Source organism: Triticum aestivum, chromosome 1A, assembly GCF_018294505.1.
Source record: "Triticum aestivum cultivar Chinese Spring chromosome 1A, IWGSC CS RefSeq v2.1, whole genome shotgun sequence".
NCBI lineage: Eukaryota > Viridiplantae > Streptophyta > Magnoliopsida > Poales > Poaceae > Triticum > Triticum aestivum.
The window spans coordinates 544,791,471-544,797,371 of record NC_057794.1 but is presented as its reverse complement, the minus strand read 5'-3'; the positions used below and the strand labels follow the sequence as shown (position 1 = coordinate 544,797,371).

The window sequence follows — 5,901 nt, the reverse complement described above, 5'->3', positions numbered from 1 at the left end:
AGTCTAATAAGAGGATAAATAGGATTTAAACGGTTACAACATTGTCATCTCATTTTTTTTCGCCCGCCCAAAAGACAACAACTAATAGGAGGATCATAAAACAAGAAACCATGATATTCCAATCATATTGCATGGCATCATTGTTCAGCAGGTTCAGATACAAAGTAGCAGCACCAAAATAACTGAATGTAACATTTCAGTTCACACACATGGCATACAAATAAATTGTTGGAGCAGCAGGAAATCACCCCACCCGCCAGGTTCCATTTATTCGAATTGGGGAGCCAGACCAGAGCTACAGCAATCCACCTTCAATTCCCCAACATTAAGCTCAATTCAACTGAGCACCACTTCGATCTGTCCCGTCGAACAGCCGATGCCATCCAGAACGGCGAGCCTCTCCTCGTCGCACCACGCGCTCTGCTGGCTCACCACCTCCCAGTCGCAGCAGGGCCCTTTGTCCTCGACGCGTCCCTGCTAGAGCAGTGCGACACGCCGCAGCGCCATGGATACCTCCACGGCGAACCTCACAAGGTGCATCTGCCTCTCCGTCCTCTGGAATCCAATGACAACCAGCTCCTTCAAATGGCGATGGCGCGAAGCCGAGGTCTCCCCCGGCACCTCCTGTCTTGGCTCATCTTCTCTGTGGGAGACATGCACATATAGGCTCTCAAGTAACGGCGCCGCCTCGATGAGCAGGCACGGCCATGAGGCGTTGTCGTGGTTCTAACTCTGACAGTTGTGTAGGGGGTACGTATGAAGAGGCTAGATCTCAGCTATTGGGAAGTTGTAAACACACCAAGATGTACGAGTTCAGGCCCTTCGCGGAGGAAGTAACAGCCCTACGTCTCGATGCCCGGAGGCGGTCGACTGGATTACTGGCGTGTGAATAACAGGGGTGCGAACCCTTCATCCCGAGGAGGGGGGTGGCTTATATAGAGTTCGCCGGCCCCCTCCCGCCCTCAGTAATGCAGGGTTTTCAGGTACATTTAAGGTCGGGCGTTACTGGTAACGCCCCTCATAAAGTGCTATAATGACCATAAAGACTACTTAACAGCTGACCGTTTGCCTGCGGAGTGACTATAGGTCTCCTGACGGTCGAGTGGTTGGCTTCATGGTCGAGTGATAGCTTTCTGGTCGAGTGTCTTGAATCCGTCGAGTGGGATACCTTCAAGTCGATTGAAAGGTGACTTCTCCTAGGGATGTCCTAGGGTAGGGCTCCTTGGACAGGTCCGTGCCCCTACCCTAGGTACATGGCTTCATCATTAGCCTCCGAATGGATCGAGGTTAGAGTGGGGAAAGAGTTGGAGATCCTTCCGACTGGTTCTTTGGGCTACGTGAGCGCCTCGTTTTGGGTCAATCGTCACGGATGACGTTGCCAACCTTTTTCAGTCGCCTTGATCCATTCCAGGCCTTTCGTCGAGTGAATTTCTTTATTTGTGACATACCAAGCATCGGCGCGGGCGGGGTCTTCCGTTTTGACAAGTTGTTCTGCAGCCCGCGGATGTCGTGGGATTTCGGATTTTGGGAAGCGCGCGGGACGGGAGCGGCCGCAGTAATCGGAAGCGATAAAGCGGAAGCTCCTCGATCCCCGCGTCGCCTTTTTCGCCACGTACTGCGCGCGCGTCCGCTGCGGGATTTGACTGGATAGTTTGGGCCTACCAGTCAGCCACTCGGGAGCGGCCCCTTATAAATCGCCGGCTCGGGGTTTCCAAGCAGTGCGCTCTCTTCTCCTCCTTTCTTCTTCCTCTCTCCCTTCGCAAGTCCTTCCGCCACCTCCGTTCTCGCCCCAGCGCAGCAGGCCCGTGCGAGACTTCGCCGGCGACGATGACGAAGGGCAAGACCTCCGCTCTGGAGCGCGTGAAGAAGGCGGCGACGCAGGGGAAGGGGAAAAGATCTGCTCGGGGCGGATCCTCCTCAAGGTCCGCTCTGCCCAAGGGCTGGATCCAGGGCGATTGGATGCCGTCAGTGATCCGACAAGAGGACCTCGACGACATGGTCGAGGGGGGAGTCATTCCCCACGAGGTTGCGCGTCTTCCGGGGAGAGAGATCGAACCTCAACCCCGCGATGGTGAGTGCGTGCTCCTAGCCACCCACATCGACCGAGGGTTTTCTCTGCCGCCCCATCCTTTTTTCCGGAGCTTCTTGAACTTCTTCGGAGCGCAGCTCCACCACTTTACTCCCAACTCCATTGTATACCTTGCCGCTTTCATTTCCATGTGTGAGGCTTTCTTGGGTTGCCGCCCCCATTGGGGACTTTTCAAGCATATCTTTACCTGCCGTTCTCAATCGGTCAAGAAGGCCAAGTCGAGTGACGAGAGGACGCAGGTGATCCAGTTGTGCAGGGGCTTGGCGATCCAGACGAGGGGGAAGAGCTGCTTTCCATCCATTACTTTCCCGGAGTCGGTCCGTGGCTGGCAGGCGACCTGTTCTACTGTCAGGACCAGGCGACCCCAGGACAGTCGACTGGTCTTCCTCCTTTCTCCCTCGACCGAGCTGAAAAACCCACTTCTCTGAAAGTGGCGCCGGAGGAAAGGGCTCAAGTCAAAGTGCTGGCCGGTCAAGTGGTTGAGCTTGTCCGTGAGGGCGTGACGGGCATGGATTTGCTGGAGGTCTTCCTCTGGAGGCGCATCCAGCCGCTCCAGGCTCGTGACCACCCGATGTGGCTGTACTCGGGTCTTGACGACACCACTCGGATCCACCCGGAGGAGGTCACTGATGAGATGCTGGAGGGGTGGCTGTCGAGCATCACAGGAAATAAGGACAACCCTCGAGGAGCCAGGAGGGTAATTCCACTCGACAGCTCGTACGACGTGGACCAGGTATGTCTCTATGCTCCTGACTGAGGTCTTGTTTTTCTTCATTGGTCTTCTTTGAGTTGGTCGATTGACCTTTGTCTTGTCTGTTGTTTTTCAGGCGACTACTGAGATGTACTCGACGCCCAATGGGGCACAGGGGCCAACTGAGGAAGGGGAGGCGAGCGGAGGTGAGAGCGGGGACGATCAAGGCGAATGGGAGTCCGACGGTGAAGGAGAGGGAGGCGACGACGTCGACTCCAGCGAAGAGGAGGAGGAGGAGGTTGAACCCCCCCCCCCCTGCTCGGAGGGGCGATCCAAGCTCACACACGATCCAGCGCGGGAGCATGGTAGTGCGACTGCTCCTGTTGGGCAGTCATCGAAACGCTCTCGGACCTCTTCTCCTACGCCGACTGGAAAGGCTCCCAAGCACCCGCGCGCAGTGCCGTCCAAGCCGCCCAAGGCTCTGCCCAAGATGAATATGGCCGTCCCCACCATTTCTGGGTAATAATAAAACTTGTTATCCTTTGTCGACCGTGGACGGATCCTTGGTCGATCCATTGAGCCAACCGACTGACTTTCGAGGCTTGCAGTGCTGCTACTTCTGAGATCTCCGCCAAGGACGACGACCAAGAGATGGAGGATGCTGTTACCTCCAACCCTGGTACGATTACTGGCGTTCCGCTTTGAGTCGACTAAACATTTATTGCAACCCTGGTCGATTGAACGTTTCCTTTGTAGCCCCTCCTCATGTTGTCGACCTCCCGGATGACGACGACAACGAACCGCTGAGAATGAGGAGGAACAAGAGGTCGACGGCTGACAAGACCCCCAACCTGCTCCGGCGTCTGAGGCCATGGCTCGGGATGGTGGTGACACCACCCGGGCTTCTGTGACTTTTGCCATTCCTCTGACGAGCGTGCGGCCTTCGGCGTCGACTGCGGATCCACCTTCGCTTTTTGCTGCGTACCCCGTCCCTGAGGACCAAGCGGCTGCTGCAAAGGAGGCTATACGCCAGGCGGGGATCATGATGGAGCAAGTGAAGATGGCTCAGGAGGCCAGCGAAGCAGCCTATGACGCGAGTTCGCTTCTTCAGAGCAACGTCCAGGTCAGTCGACTCAACACTTGGTCTGTTATGATATGCTGTTTGAAGAGTCTCTTTTCCGAAGATCTTTTGTATCTGTATCTGTACACCCACTGGGTGTGTCTGCCAATTCTTGGACGAGTGGGGGCATGCTAAGTGCACCCACTGGGTGTAGTCCCCGAGACTACGGTGGACTACTGGCAGTCGACTGTAGTCTTTACATTGTGTTGCTGTAGCTGTATTTCTTCACTCGGGTTTTCCCCGAAGATCTTTTTTTTGGTCGAACCAGTGGGGGCACGCTGAGTGCACCCACTGGGTGTAGTCCCCGAGACTACTGTCGAATGTTTTTGATTCGGTTGTGGTCTTAGAAACGTCGTCGTTGTCTCTTAGTTACTCGGAAGCAACTTATCTTGGACGTTTGTCGACTGATTTTGCTTTTACAGAAATCCTGCGAACTTGTAGCTCGCTATACTGAGTTGGAGAAGCAGAAGATTCAACTGAACCTTGATCTGGAGCTGGCCAGAACAGAGCTGCAGAAGGTCAGAGACGGCGCCGCAGGTAAGACGACTTTGTCGACTAGTTAGTTTTTAGGCTTGAGTATCCTTCTGCTATTTCTGATTCAATCATCATTTCTTCGCAGAAAAACTAAACGAAGCTCTGGCGAAGAAGGATCAGGACTTGGCTGCTGCCTGTAAGGAGGCTGATGACAAGACCGCTCTGGCCGTACAAAAGCTGGCTTCGGTCGACCACTTAGAAGAAGAGAATACCAAGCTGAAGACCGCTCTGAATGAAGCCAACAGGGAGTGTTCACGTTGGAAGAAGGAGAACCTCACCCTGAGAGAGAAGATGGAAGGCATCGCTCGCAGGAGGGACGACCTCGAGAGCTACTTGAGGAGCCTCGTGAAGAAGTTGTACATCAAGCTTGAAGGTGCACATTCAGTTCTGACTGGGTTTTTTTGTGTCGACTCAGTCTATGAAAATTGATTTATCCTTGGATCGTGTATGCAGAGATTTGCCAGAACTTTGAAGAGGAGACTGGGCGTATCGAAACAGGTTTGGATCCAATCAACTCCCCCATGAAGGATGAAGCTGCCATGAATCTGCTCCGACTGGAATCTCGCATTGACGGTGTCGTGGACTACTTGGCTCGACTGAAGGTTGCCATGTCACGGATCGACCCGGCACTTTGGCCAGAGGCTACGCTCCAAAATGATCTCGAGTCTCTGATGACTCGACTTAACGGAATCCCTGACCGAGTGCAGGAGTGGAAGAAGTCTTCTGCTCGGTGTGGCGCTGATGTGGCTCTGTCTCTGGTCCGCGTCCATTGCAAGGAGGCGCGAGAAGAGAAGCTGGCCGCCATCCAAGTTGCCAATACCAGGAAGCACAACTTTCAAGATTTCATGGAGACTTTCATCGCTGCTGCCACCCGTATTGCAGACGGGATCGATTTGGATGAGTTCGTCGCCCCTTCCAGTCCTCCACCTGAGGAGTGAAAACCTTTTTAAGCTCCACTTTAAATTTGCCTCGGAATGCCGAGTGGATTTTGTAACCGTTAAACTCCGTCGAGCTGAGGGCTCGATTACTTTGGCCTGAGGTCTGGGACCTTTAGGTCTTATCTGAATTGGATTTATCGTTGAATATCTTCATGGATGATCCGTTGAGTGGAACTCGATCTTCACTCGAAATAACTTTTGTATTTGTGGCGTATCTTCTTGCAGATTGGGTTGTGTCCTGTACTTAGGCGAGCGCTGGGCTGCAGCTAAGCCTCCGAGTGGGAGGTTTGCTCTCCACTCGGTAGGACTTTTCAAACTTAGGCGAGTGCCGCACTGCAGCTAAGTCTCTAAGTGAGAGAACTTAGGCGAGTGCTGGACTGCAGCTAAGCCCCCGAGTGGGAGGATCGCTCTCCACTCGGTAGGATTTTTTTCAAACTTAGGCGAGTGCCGTACTGTAGCTAAGTCTCTAAGTGAGAGAACTTAGGCCCCCGAGTAGGAGGATCGCTCTCCACTCGGTAGGATTTTTTCA

At 54.0% G+C, this 5,901-nt stretch overlaps 1 pseudogene; it reads right to left on the bottom strand.

The window, feature by feature from the left end:
- Positions 1-325: 325 nt before the first annotated feature.
- LOC123045511 (uncharacterized) overlaps positions 326-5,901 on the bottom strand; it is a 14,606-nt pseudogene continuing 9,030 nt past the window's right edge.